We start from the raw sequence: 13,995 nt of genomic DNA on the forward strand, positions 1-13,995 counted from the left end.
ATCAGGTTGGGTTATATTACTCAGCTTCCCAGTGGGAATAGTTGCAAAATCTTCTTAAAAATAAATGACAAAAAAATACATAAAAAAGTAACGTGTATTAATGATAATCGACATAAATGTTTCAAAAATATCTTTGGAGTAGGGCTGTGGACTCGAACTCGCGTCCCAGGTCACCTCAGACGTGTACACTACCCACTTTACCACGATGTGCTAAAAAGCTGCAGGAGTGCAAACAAGGAATCTGAAGCACCCAACCAATACGCAACCCAATGCTTACATGTATAAGCAGTATTAAAACCTAATTCGATAATATTAGAAGAACGCTTCCAATCAATTTAATGAGAATTTTCAAATGAATGAAAAAACACTTGACCACTATTAGAAGTGATATAGTAGCAGGCGTCCATCAGTCTCAGGAGACTATGGAGTTGCCTTTGTTTGTCGGTCTGGAGTGGCCTCTCCAGGGCGCAAAGCCAGGGTAGGTTGATACGGAGGAAAAGCTGTTACCCATGCAGCAGGTTCCCCCCCTTTCCACGGCGCCTAAAGTCTCCAAGGGAAAGACAAACGCCAATACGTAAAGTGATATAGCGTCTAACATAACGTCTGGCATAGCGTCTAACAGGGCGTAGCAACCATTGCATGTGATATACCCTCCGACATATTCTCCCAACCCATTCTCTCTCTCTCTCTCTCTCTCTCTCTCTCTCTCTCTCTCTCTCTCTCTCTCTCTCTCTCTCTCTCTCTCTCTCTCTCTCTCTCTCTCTCTCTCTCTCTCTCTCTCTCTCTCTCTCTCTCTCTCTCTCTCTCTCTCTCTCTCTCTCTCTCTCTCTCTCTCTCTCTCTCTCTCTCTCTGCCACTGTACAAAACATACAACTGTTTTCTATCACTAGAATCGCATGAACCGAAACAGCCCATCGAGCCTATTGAGGCCTATGCTGAGAAACGGCATTATTACAATGCTTTAATATACTCTAAAACATACTTTTTTGAGCGGTTTGATCGATTCCGTAAAAAGTAGGGCGTGTTAAGTGGACAGGTTGCCAGCAGCGACCACCTTCATAATAACTCATACCATAACCCTGAGCCATTTCGCCCGGGCACTATGGCAAGGTGTTTCATAGTGGGCGATTAAACCACGCCACATTAGTCTTTGTGGCCGATCAAAGGGGGAAACCTGGTTCATATGAGACAGGCTTATAGGGAGGGAGGTCACTGGCAGTATCCGGTACCGGGGGCGGGGGGGGGGGGTACACAGCGCCGGGGTACACCAAACAAGGGCGCAGAGTACCCGTATGGGGTACAGAGAGAGAGCGGGGTACGAGGTACATGGTATCATAAAGTATTACTAAACGAAACTCTTACCCTCAGCTCCTTCATCAGCCGAGATCTGCTACTCTGTTGCGCAATGATATCTTCTTGCTTCAGCCACTGATGAAGTGAGACGTGAGGGTGTGGGGTAAAGAGCATGGTGAGGAGAGGAGAGCATGGTGAGGGAGCGTGGAGCATGGTGGAGAGCGGTTAGCATAATTTGTGGAGTATACCCACCTACTTCACCAGGCTACTTCTACCCTGGTGGAGAGGGTAGCGTATGGACCAGCATTAGGGAGCATGGAGCATAGAGGTGAGAGGTGAGCATGGAACAGGGAGCATAGTGTACGATACCAATACCCCTATTTCAACGAGGAACTTCCCCTGGTGCACAAATATCTATTTATTGTGAACAGAACCATTTTTTAAATCAGGTGTTATAACAAAAAAATTTATTTTCAAAATACAAACTCAACACCCAATCACTGAAAATAAGATTTAGTTGTGAAATCTATTTCTGCGACAAAGTCCATTAATCTAGCAATCTTTGTATTTGATTCAGTCTATTAGTCTGTGATTCTGATATTCCTCCAGTCACTAAATGGGGTTCCTAGTTTTAATCAAAACTAAATTATTGGTTTGACATAGCATATGTACTGCTGATCACGTTTTACTAGTTACTGGATAAAATATTAAAAAAGTAGTTAAGAATAGAGCTGGTTTGTGTATTTATGCATTTCTTGTTGTATTTTAAGTTAAACTTACTGCTGTTATGTATCTTTTAAGTATTATTGAAACTTGTGTTGTGATTGTTAAGTTGACCGCTATATCACACTAGACCTACAGAAGAAAATTTGCAGATATATCATATTAAAGAACGATTCTGATGGAAGCAGAATTTCAGTGCGGGTCTCTAATAAATTGATACTTGTGTATAGAGAAAGACACAAGGGTAACAGAGATACGGATCTACAGGAACGGTTGCCAAGTAGATCTGTTGCTTGGTAGTGGCTGCCTGCAAGCAGCCACTACCAAGCTTGCAGGCTTGGTAGTGGCTGCTTGCACTACCACTACAATGCTTGCAGGCCCTCACTGCCTGCAAGCATTGGGCTACGAGATTCCATGTTAGTGAGGATGAAGTGTTCAATTCACTTAAATTGAATCTCTCAATTTAAGTGAGAGATTCTTCTGTCATGATTAGGTACCTCAGTTCTTCCAGGCCTTTTCCTCTAAGTTGCTTACTGTTAATCTACTTCCAGGTAGCTTACTGATAATCTACCTCCTGGAAACTTACTGAAATCTACTTCCAGGAAACTTATTGATAATCTTCCTCCGTGTAGATTTCTGATAATCTACCTCTAGGTAGTTTACTGATATTCCTTCGGGTAGTACCCAGCACTCAGCCACCAGGTAGTGTCCAGGACATAGCCTTTAGGTTCTGTCCAGTACTCAGCCTTAAGGTAGTGTCCAGTACTCAACCTTCAGGTAGTGTCCAGTACATAGCCTTTAGGTTGTGTCCAGTACTCAGCCATAAGGTAGTGTCCAGTACTCAGCCACCAGGTCGTCTAATGGTACTCCTCGTCCATATTAACTCTGAAGGAGCCTGTGGGATGCGAGTTGGCAGAGTGAATCCCTTTAAAATTAGTTCAAAAGAAAACTTAAAACATCTCCTACCTGTTCACATCAACTTTGACTAAGGACCCTGTAAATGACTTCACAAGTTTATATAAAACCCCAATTTAAAGTTTTATTAATAATTATTTACATACCTAATAAAGGGATCAGTCGAGTGATAGTGGTGGTGGTGGATATATCTAGTGAGAGTGGTGGTGGTGGATATATCTAGTGAGAGTGATGGTGGTAGACACCTCTAATGATGGTGATTGTTGGTGGACACACAATAGATAGTCAAGATCAATCCTGAATGATTCTGGCAGTGTCCGTATAGTCTATCGGCGTTCCACTGATTCTCTTGTGAAATCGTATCGAGATTTCGAAAACCACTCGAGGGAATATTGTCCACAGCTTCACATGTAGATTGAGTTGGAGACTCTGAGGTTACCTCTTGCAAACTTTGACCTGTTGCATACGCAGCTTCACAGTGCAGTTTGAATCTTGATTTGGGCAACTTCAGAGTAAAATCACATCTGTCTTACACATGTGTTTTTTTCACATACTTGGATCAGTGTTTTTGTGATCGTTGTTGCTCGTATATATATATATTTGAACGCAATACAAAATATTAATATTACTCATACCAACGTCGTTGAACTCTGGGCCACATTAGGTCTCACACATACACATATGACGTAAAGGTCTCTCGCAAAAATTCCGAGGAATGATAGACAAAGAAGCCCTTGAGTATTCCGTGAGGCTGGTGGAGTGACGGGAAGATTTGACCTCCATTATAGCCAAGATCAGTCGGGTTAGAGAAGTCTTGACGGGGGGAATATCCCCGCGCTGAAGGAATATTCCTTTTACAATAATATTTGGGGAATAAAAATGAGGCACTTTTTTATAATTAGGAATATATTGCCCTGAGGACTGAGTATTTCAGTGCATGAAGTCCATCTGATATACTTTTTTCTCGATTAAAAATAGCGGAATATTTCAGTTTGAAAAATAACATTCAAGAGTTAACATGTTATTTGAAGGAATAAATTAATATTTTAATCACGATGATATATACTGTGTTGAAACATCATGCCTCTGCTCGCGAGGTATTACATAGAGAGGGAGAATATTACCATACAGAGATATACTGCCTTCTGAAGCTGAATTAGAGCAATATATCTACGTTAGGTTATCATTCCACATTGAGCCCACACTTTCTTGCAAATTCAAAAACAAATGTACTAATTATTTATTTGCAAATGAAATTAATTCTCTCAGTGAATAAATATATGATATAAGACTGGTTAATATAACAACCAAATTATAGGAGCAGTCTTCCACATTATAAAAAAATAATCGTGAGGGGATGGAATATTTTCATGTAATGAGCACAATTTTTATATGTATGTTCTTATTTTAAAGAACCATACCTGTAATAAGGATAAATTTAAAATCCTGGTGATAGTGAGTGACCTAATAATAATCTTGAGTCACGTAGAAATTTATTAAAGTTTCTTTCAAAGATTTTCCAAGAACTCATGGAGAAATCTGGGGCCAGATTCACGAAGCAATTACGAAAGTACTTACGAACGTGTACATCTTTCCTCAAACTTTGACGGTTTTGGTTACATTTATTAAACAGTTTACAAGCATGAAAACTTCCCAATCAACGTTTGTTATTGTTATAATCAGCCTCCTGGTGCTTCGGAACTCATTAACTGTTTAATAATTATAAAGAAAGCCGCCAAAGATTGAGAAAAGATTGACTGGTTCGAAAGTCCTTACGTAACTTCTTTGTGAATCTGGCCCCTGATATTAGCTCTCTTAGTAGAAATATTTAATTTGAGGAATATGTTCGTTAAAAATATATACATTTTACTTATTTAAATTGTATCATGTAGCTAATGCCCAATTCTATATCAGTGATCCTCAGATCCCTGCATAGAAATGCCCATGTCCTAGCTTCTTTGTACCTAGATCATAGCACAGTAATTCCCAGGTCCCAGCACTGTAATCACCAGGTCTCAGCACAGTAATTCCCAGGTCTCAGCACTGCAATTATCAGGTCTCAGCACAGTAATTCCCAGGTCTCAGCACTGTAATCACCAGGTCCCAACACAGTAATTCCCAAGTCCCAGCTCTGAGACGTCGTGTGTCTCGAGTAATATCGGAATATTGATTATCTCTGCAAAAGTCTCATGTCAGAAAAAAACATTTTTTCCTTGAGATCATTTGATTGTTTCTCCAAAATACTGAACTTACAGGAGTAAAATTTAGTGTGTCAATATTCTTGTCTCGTAACGGCCGCTATCCTGTGGTTAAATGCTATCGTAACGGCCGCTATCCTGTGGTTAAATGCTATCGTAACGGCCGCTATCCTGTGATTAAGTGCTATCGTAGCATCAGGCAGCTATCTCTTTAAATAAATTACTTATATTCACAATATATCTAAAGCTCATAAAATAAATATAGCATTACCCGCCCCATAAACAATATTATAATATCAACATTTTTGTCCTTAGCAGCATAATTAAATTTTTATATAAACGCAACGATAAACACAAATTTTATTTAATTAAATATTAATCATTGACGAGATGTTGAATTAATTCCTATATTTGTTTTATGCGATATTATGAGCCATAATTAACTATGTATTTGCAGCTGACAATTTGTAATCTGTATTTATGTTTCTGTGCTAATTCTGAAACCTGGATATGGTAAATAATTACTTAATATGTGTTAAGTAAGAAATTATCTTAATTTAAAATGGCTAGGATCGCTCTATAGCGGATTGGACACCATGCAATGGTATATGCATGACTACTGAATATATCTGGACTTATATTACATGAGCTGGTTGACAGATGGCGTTATATACTGTCCGAATGGCTTTACATTTATGCCCGAAACGCTGTGGGTATTAGTGGCTTTAGATATAATATATATTAACTCTATCTAGAAATCCAACATTCTGCTTGAAACTCATTTTGCTTTGCGCTTATCCCTAAATAAACATTATCATCATTATTATTATCACAGTTGATAGATATTGTTACATGCTGTTGATATATTGTGTTATATATTACTAGCAAATGCTGTTATATACTTCTGACATATAGTGTTACATATTACAGACATATGCTGTTACATACGCCTGTTAACAGACGACATTCCATTTGCAACTCTGACAGAATGCTAATATTTACAAAACATGTTGCAGAAACAAATGCAAATTATAGGAATCCCAACAATTATTAAAAGCCAACAAAAGTCGAAAAACACCAGTAAATATATTTTCTTGTTCCACTCTCTGAGTTACAAACCTCTACATAGATTTTATATAAACAATATGTAAATATTTACCAAACAATATTTACCAGTGCTATCTTACTTATCTATTCAGAGTTATCTGAGAGGCAAAAAAAAAAACTCCCTCTCACTTGTGAGGTTTTTAAATTCATATTTGGTTTAGGCAGAGTTTATTATCACCAGAAAAGATATATTTAACTAAATATATTGTCAAATATGATACAAAAAAAGCATGATTCCTGTAACGCAATATGCAATGTCGTTAGTTTTACTTTAATGAGAGAGTCGTTTCTAAAGTGTAGGTTTTAAATTCTTAGTAATTTCATAGGATTTTCATCCCCCTTCAAAGAAAAAAATTGCTTTCTTCTCTCCTCACAAAAAAAAAAAAAACAGTTGTAAATCTTTTGTACCTTCTTCTCCATGGAAATTAAGACGTTATATTTAGCTTCTAGTCACGTGGGAAAGTCTACAAGCTGAGTCTTTTGGGCTCCCTAACTTGAAGTCAATAGCAGTTTCCCCCCAAGTCAGTACTTTGTTTCTTTACACAATACCCAGCAGACTCATACTGCTTCAACCACATTTTTCAGTCGGTTGAAGACGCCACACATATTAAACAAGTAAAATGTCAGCAGGCATCAGGTTTTGACGAATATTTTATATACAATATAAAGAAATTCCATATTTTCTGTCTTAGTAATATTGAATTTTAATATTGAATAATATATCTGTCATTATTTAAATATTAAAGATATTTAAATAAGTAATTGGAAATTATTTATAATGTTAATAATCTCAATTTGAATTATAGTAGTAACAATGAAAATAATAATAATAATAATAATATTCTCTCTCTCTCTCTCTCTCTCTCTCTCTCTCTCTCTCTCTCTCTCTCTCTCTCTCTCTCTCTCTCTCTCCCTTCCACCCTCCCTTGCATGCATATATCATATACACACACAACAGAGACCAGTGTGATTAACTTTAAAATGTTTTGGAGGAACAAGTGCCTCACGAGCGGTGGTGCCACACTCATTCTATCTTGAATGATACGTTGGCGTTGTAAATCATTAGTAATTGTTCCTTAAGTAGCATTCAGCAACTCTAATGTTCCGTCTCTCTCAAGGGCTGTCAAGCTAAGACATGAGTCTCTTGTACTAGACGTTATCAGATACTCAAGATGCAGCCAAGGAATAAGACATAGTTCTTTATCCAGACTTTGTCATCTGTTGAAATCGATGAGGGGAAAGGAACTACCAGGGGAAAGCACCAAGTCATTACGACTTGGAAGGGGTCAGGATATGGATTTGGGATGGGACGGAGGGAAAAGAATGATGACCCAACCACTTCTGAACGGTCGGGGATTGAACGACGATCTGCATGAAGCGAGACCGTGAGATGTGCTTCTATATATTTTTGTTAGCCATATGTTTCCTAATTCTTGAAGACCTAGAGTATTAATAAAGTGGTCGATTCAGTGTCTAGTTCCCCCTCAAAGCCTTACCATCTTTCTCTCCCACACACTCTCTCACACACTCTCCCAAACACACTCCCACACACTCTGTCCCACACACTCCTACGTTCATCCACTCCTCTTGGCGTCTCAACCGTCAAACGCCTTACATACATTTCTTCCCACACCCTCGCTTTCCATTTCCACCCCCACTCTCTCCCACGCTCTCTCCCTCACACTCTCCCCCCTCCCACTCTCTCTCTCTCTCCCACCTCCAACAGACACCATCTCCGACTCACGTAGAACACCCTCCCTCATCTCCCCGAACGCATATCCTCCCTTTCTTCTTCCTCACATACACACTCACAATCTTCTACCCCCCCCCCACACACACTCACCTCACTCAAACTCCCACTCTTCCCCACTCAACCCACCTTCAGGTTATATATCGGAAAATCGAATGAAAAGAGATGAAAACTCAAGGAAAATTCTAAGAGAGTGAGGGGGGGGGGGGAAGGTACAGAGCCTTTACGTATATATATATATATATATATATATATATATATATATATATATATATATATATATATATATATATATTGAGGGCGCACCTCTGGTATGCAAATGTTGGGACCCATAGGCTCGGAGAAGAAAATAAAGAGTATTCAGAGAAGACCTTGTGGATTCTCACTGAACACTTTAATATTTTCTTCTCTTACCACCCACATTCTTTTGTATATATATACACGTATATTTGTTTTATTTAAACTTGGTTACAAAAAAGGAGTTACATATATGGTACAAAGATGATTATCATAAGTTGTCCAGTTCTTCCAGCTCCTCAGATGTCAGGCAGGAACCCTGAATGCAGTTTTTTTTTTTTTTTTTTATTATTATTTTCTACCACAGACGTGGCCACACATTTACAATGCTAACCAGCATATATACATTTTCTTCTGTCCTCCATGGACAGGGTTAGAGAAGTGTTAAACATACAGTTCAAGGGTTTATTGAACACATCAACCACAGAAGGTGATTCGGTGCTTTTAAAATGCTAAGCTAACCTACATACGTAAATACAAAGATACACAGATTTACGTACGCCCTACATAAAGTATTAGATGTGTCTTTTACATAGTGTCATTAATGTACATTCACAAAGGTGAAATGTAATTCTGATCAGCTTCCATATATGCTTTATACCCATACATATACATACACACACACACATACACATACATATATACACACATACATGCATTCACATACATTTATCTCATTTACCCTGACAGGGTGAGGTAGCTGATAAAGAAACTAGTGTGCAATTAAGCACTTAATCACTGAAGGTGATGAAGGTGCTTTTACAAGCTCAGGTTATATAGTTACATCACATACATACATTGTATGATTGATACATTACATGGTCAATTTTGGATACAAGTCCAATATATCATCAAGTGTTCCAGTACTCATATAGTAACTACAGAGTTCAGCATACCTTAGCCCAGGAGGGCGAAAGTCAGTCAGTATGGGACATTCTACAATATAATGTTCAAGAGAGTGCATGTTTTCTCTTTCACAAAGTTGACCTGAATGCAGTGTGCATTTCCCTTCTGTATCGCCACACTGAGGCGCTGGAAAAGGAAGCTGGCAGCTCAAAGGTCTCTTGTTGTTTCAATAAGCCTAGAACCTAGTTCCTTAAAAAAAAACTGGTAGCACTCTTACCCCAGGCGCCGAGTGTCTCAGAAGCAATGGGGACAAAATTGTAGTGGTGATCCAGTTCTCTGTACTTACGGGATTTGGCAGATTCCCTGTGAGTGGCAGCGCCACCCGGTTGAGCAACACTGAGGTCAATGTAGGTGTTAGCCAGGGTTGATACGCACGTGTAGTCCCATACCAACTGCCTGCCATTCTTCCAGGGGTTCACTGTGATACCATCAGGGCATTCTAGTTCAGTACATACAAGACTAGGACGTGTCTGTTCCACAAATGTTGTCAAAGATGTTATCATGTATCAGCTATAAACCTGTATTCGTATGATCAAGAATATTTAAGTCAAAATCTCTAACCAGCAAACTCCAGAGTGCTCTACACTCTTGCTTGAACTATATCACAGAAAATCCACGATCTAGGAGTCAGAATTAAAATACATTTACATGAATAAGTTAATCACTTAACATATATATGTTGAGTATTAGAAGTGTCAATTCAAACAGTTAAACTTTATGTTCACTCTGTCAAAATTAATACACAAGGTGAGTCACGACACAAGAATTTGAGGACACTACGGCTGACTGCCCCTGGAAATCACACAACACCTTAAGTTGGAAACACCCCAAATCTGTCCCCTTCAAGTTCAACTCACCAAAGTCTTTGAGTCTAAGCTGGATAGAGAGGAGAAGGTGTGGGTTGACAGACAGCGTCCTCCTCTGGCCTGGGGAAACCAGTCTGGTGGCTGGGGGCCTCTGGGGCAGCAATCAATCTCACTCCTGCTCGATCTTCGATCTTCTGTTTTCGAATGTACAGTTCCCTGGGTATTTATGGGGAATCCGGGAGCAAAGCCCAGCCTACCAGTAAGATAGCATCAGGCCATCTAACTACCACGCTTAAATAGCGACTTGTTTGATTAGAAGACACCGCCAACCGTCTGCAATTATCAGCTAAGCAGAAAGCAAGGTTAATTCACACGACCTGACCCCTGGTCAACTTGTGGTCATTAACTTCTATAGGTGTGACTTTTTAATTGCTAAGGTCAGACAACCTGGCGCCTTTCAGTATCCTGTATGAGTGTCTCATCTTCTGTGTGATATATTAACTAAACACCTTTATAGTGTTACACTTCTTCACACACTCAAAATTATCCTGACCAAAGTCTACACGTGGATATACTCACCAGATATTTTCAGTGTAGTTAATATTTGTAATATGAGTATAATGACTGTTATATATAAATAAACTTTATAGTACTAAAAATCATCATTATTATTATTAACAGCATTACAATATTTAGCTCATAACAGCAAATCTTAATTTAAAAGCCTTACAAAAACATCTTTCAAAAATATATCATGACTAAGCAATCTGCAAATTTTAAACATCAAAATCAACATTATTTCTAAGACAGAAAAATATTTTAAAGTTGTGAACGAGGTTATTAGACGTTCCTTATTTCCACTTAAGAGTACTGACTGGGGCCAGACCTCAGCATTGCAAATAGTGAATACGTAGTAATCCAGAACATTGAATTCGATTCAAATGCAGCTGAAATTATTACGTGTTGTTCCCAGGAGAAGCAGAGTAAGATGCTGAACTTTACATTTTCTGCTCTGTGTTATTGGTGACTCTACATGGCTTAGAAGACTTTACATTCACGGCGAAACTTATAATTTTTTTTTAGAGAAGATTTACAGAGTGAGAGGAGTCTCACTCTTTGTAAGTGTAAGAGAGATTGTAAGAGAGAGAGAGAGAGAGAGAGAGAGAGAGAGAGAGAGAGAGAGAGAGAGAGAGAGAGAGAGAGAGAGAGAGAGAGAGAGAGAGAGAGAGAGAGAGAGAGAGAGAGAGAGAGAGAGAGAGAGAATAGTATATTTATATTGTTCCATGATATAGAGACTGTGTGGAGGCCCTATGGAGTATGTGGAGGCTCTATGGACTGTATGGATGCTCTATACTCTGTGTGGAGGCTCTATGACGTGCCTGAACCATATGAGGTGCTCCATGCCTCCCTCCAAGTTACGAAAAAGCAGCATTAAGGACTGATTCTCAACTCGCCAATCATCATAGTTATTGGTACGGGGTATCCACCCAGCTGTCACTCAGCTGCGCTGCTCCGCTTCTCTCAATCCAGCTGCTCGGACTCGTTCAACGCAGCTGCCCGGACTCGTTCAACGCAGCTCACTCGATAGCCTTTGATATTTAAATGATTTCCAATTTGGCTTCAGCCCGTCAAGGCTTTATGCTCCACATTTATATACAGTTTTCTTACCGTGTTAATAAAATCGTATCTAATATGTTCTTAAGGATAAAAAAATCCATTGTAATAATTTTTAGAAAGGATCTTGGTATTTGATATCATATGTGTATTAAAATTAGTTTATGTATGCAAAGCTAGCTGCATGGGGTAGTGTATTAGAGCTAATTGGATGTTAAGAATATTAATATTATTTTTAATTGATATTATTATTAATATAAATGGATATTTAGATAGAGGAAACCTTGTAAGTTGAAGAATGATGTACTCTGTAAACACATGGATGTATATTTGATGTGGGCTGTTAAGAACTGGCGAATAGGCCTTTGTCATCCCACGTGTTCAAAATTTGATGAACGTTCATAATTCATCAATCTTATGTTCCTTCTTGATGGTTCATGATGCGTGAAGAGTCGAAGTTAATTGTTACAAGATCTGGTGTAACGGAGCTACTGAATTGTGTTATGTTGGGTCCTTCTATGTGTTACCTTAGGTCCTTCTATGTGTTATGTTAGGTCCTTCTATGTGTTATGTTAGGTCCTTCTATGTGTTATGTTAGGTCCTTCTATGTGTTATGTTAGGTCCTTCTATGTGTTATGCTAGGTCCTTCTATGTGTTATGTTAGGTCCTTCTATGTGTTATGTTAGGTCCTTTTATGTGTTATGTTGGGTCCTTCTATGTGTTAGGTCCTTCTATGTGTTATGTTAGGTCCTTCTATGTGTTATGTTAGGTCATCAATGTGTTATGTTGGCTTCTTCTTTGTGTTATGTTGGCTCCTATGTTATGTTGACTCCTTCTATGTGTTATGTTGTCTCTTTCTATGTGTTATGTTGACTCCTTCTATGTGTTATGATTTCTCCCTCCATTCTGCACAATAAAATCACAAGCATATGATGTATCTCTGAGAAAATATTAAAGCCATGCAACTGGGTCGAACTCGCGTCCCCCTCACAATGAATTTGCAAATATCTTGCATAACGAACCTTGCAACGCTCAGTCATGCAGCAAAAGGAGAGTTGGAACAGAAATTATAACGACTGAAGAATCTCATGAAGAAGAATTTCGAAACTGACAAAAAGCATCAACCAAGGAGAATATGAAGAAAAGTTTCAAGTGTGGGAGTTGAAAGTGGGGAATCACCTTAAGTGCATAACACGGCCAGTCTTGAAGAGTTAAATCGTCGACCAAGAGGTCAAAAGAGACTAAGATATGACGATCGGGGATCGAAGTAGGTCGATTGGAGCACAGGAGGACGTGCTGAACAACACAGATAATCATGGTAGACCTCTATACTCATGAACAAATCCACAAGGGCCGTGACGAGGATTCGAACCTGTGTCCGGGAGCATCCTAGACACTGCCTTAATCGACTGAGCTACGACAGGGTTATAGGGTTGAAACCGAAGTCCTCTATACTCATCACTGACTCCTAGGGCAGGGTACATGTACTAGATTCCTTTAAATAACAACAGGGAAAATCTTACATACTTTCCTGGAGAAAAGAATAGATTATGTAGCAGGTTTAATCTACAACATAATTCATGATATGCTTAAAAAAACCCATAAAGAAAGAAGCTCTGCTGGAGATCTACTGGCTTAGAGTACGGCTGGTAAAATGTGCTTCCTTATTTTCCTCATTATCCTCACATTATCCTCATTTATGAGTCTGTCTGGGCTGCTATTAAGACATGTACTGACTTCCGTGTGTCTGTGTCAACGAGTCATTTTCCGCCAAACACGACGAAAGTACACCGTTGCTGCAACGTTCGAACCAGTTTTAACACCTATACAAGTTGTAACAACGTTCGAATAACATGAAAACGTCATAGAAAGAATTAACAACTTTATGATAAGTTGTAAGAAGCGGAAAATAGGAACAGTTACCGTCGTAGGAATACGTTTGCAGGTTTCCTCGTCGACGCTACGGCCAAATCAATCTATATCTGTTGTATAGAATTTCTGTTGTCTCTTTGTCTGTCCAAGGTTGGAGGGCAGGTGCTTGGGAATAGTTTCACCCAACTGTGCAGGGTGACTGGTGGTCGGAGGGAAGTTATAGTCGGGTGGGGGGTCGGCCCCATTGCTCCTATTTAAGTAGGAGCGGCTCTCAAAAGCAACCCCCATGTGATCAGGGAATATGAAATTGCTGCCGCTGAGTCCTTAGAGTTTCATAATTTGTTCATAATATCAATTAACTTGCGAAACGCATGCATGCCAGCAAATTGGCATTCTGAGCTCCCAACAATTAAATGGCAAACCCCCTTTTGGGCAGGGCACGGCTGGTTGCCTCAGCAAGTATATTAAGTAAAAAATATTACGGATTTTAATTAAAATTAAATCTAGTTGTATA

The 13,995-nt window shown here is 39.0% G+C and overlaps 1 protein-coding gene across 2 annotated transcripts in view; it reads left to right on the plus strand.

Moving 5' to 3' along the window:
• LOC123751393 (dopamine receptor 2) overlaps positions 1-13,995 on the plus strand; it is a 251,635-nt gene that overhangs the window by 172,163 nt on the left and 65,477 nt on the right. The gene's annotated exons all lie outside the window — the stretch shown is intronic.

The sequence above is a fragment of the Procambarus clarkii genome, chromosome 4, assembly GCF_040958095.1.
Source record: "Procambarus clarkii isolate CNS0578487 chromosome 4, FALCON_Pclarkii_2.0, whole genome shotgun sequence".
Classification (NCBI taxonomy): Eukaryota; Metazoa; Arthropoda; class Malacostraca; order Decapoda; family Cambaridae; genus Procambarus; species Procambarus clarkii.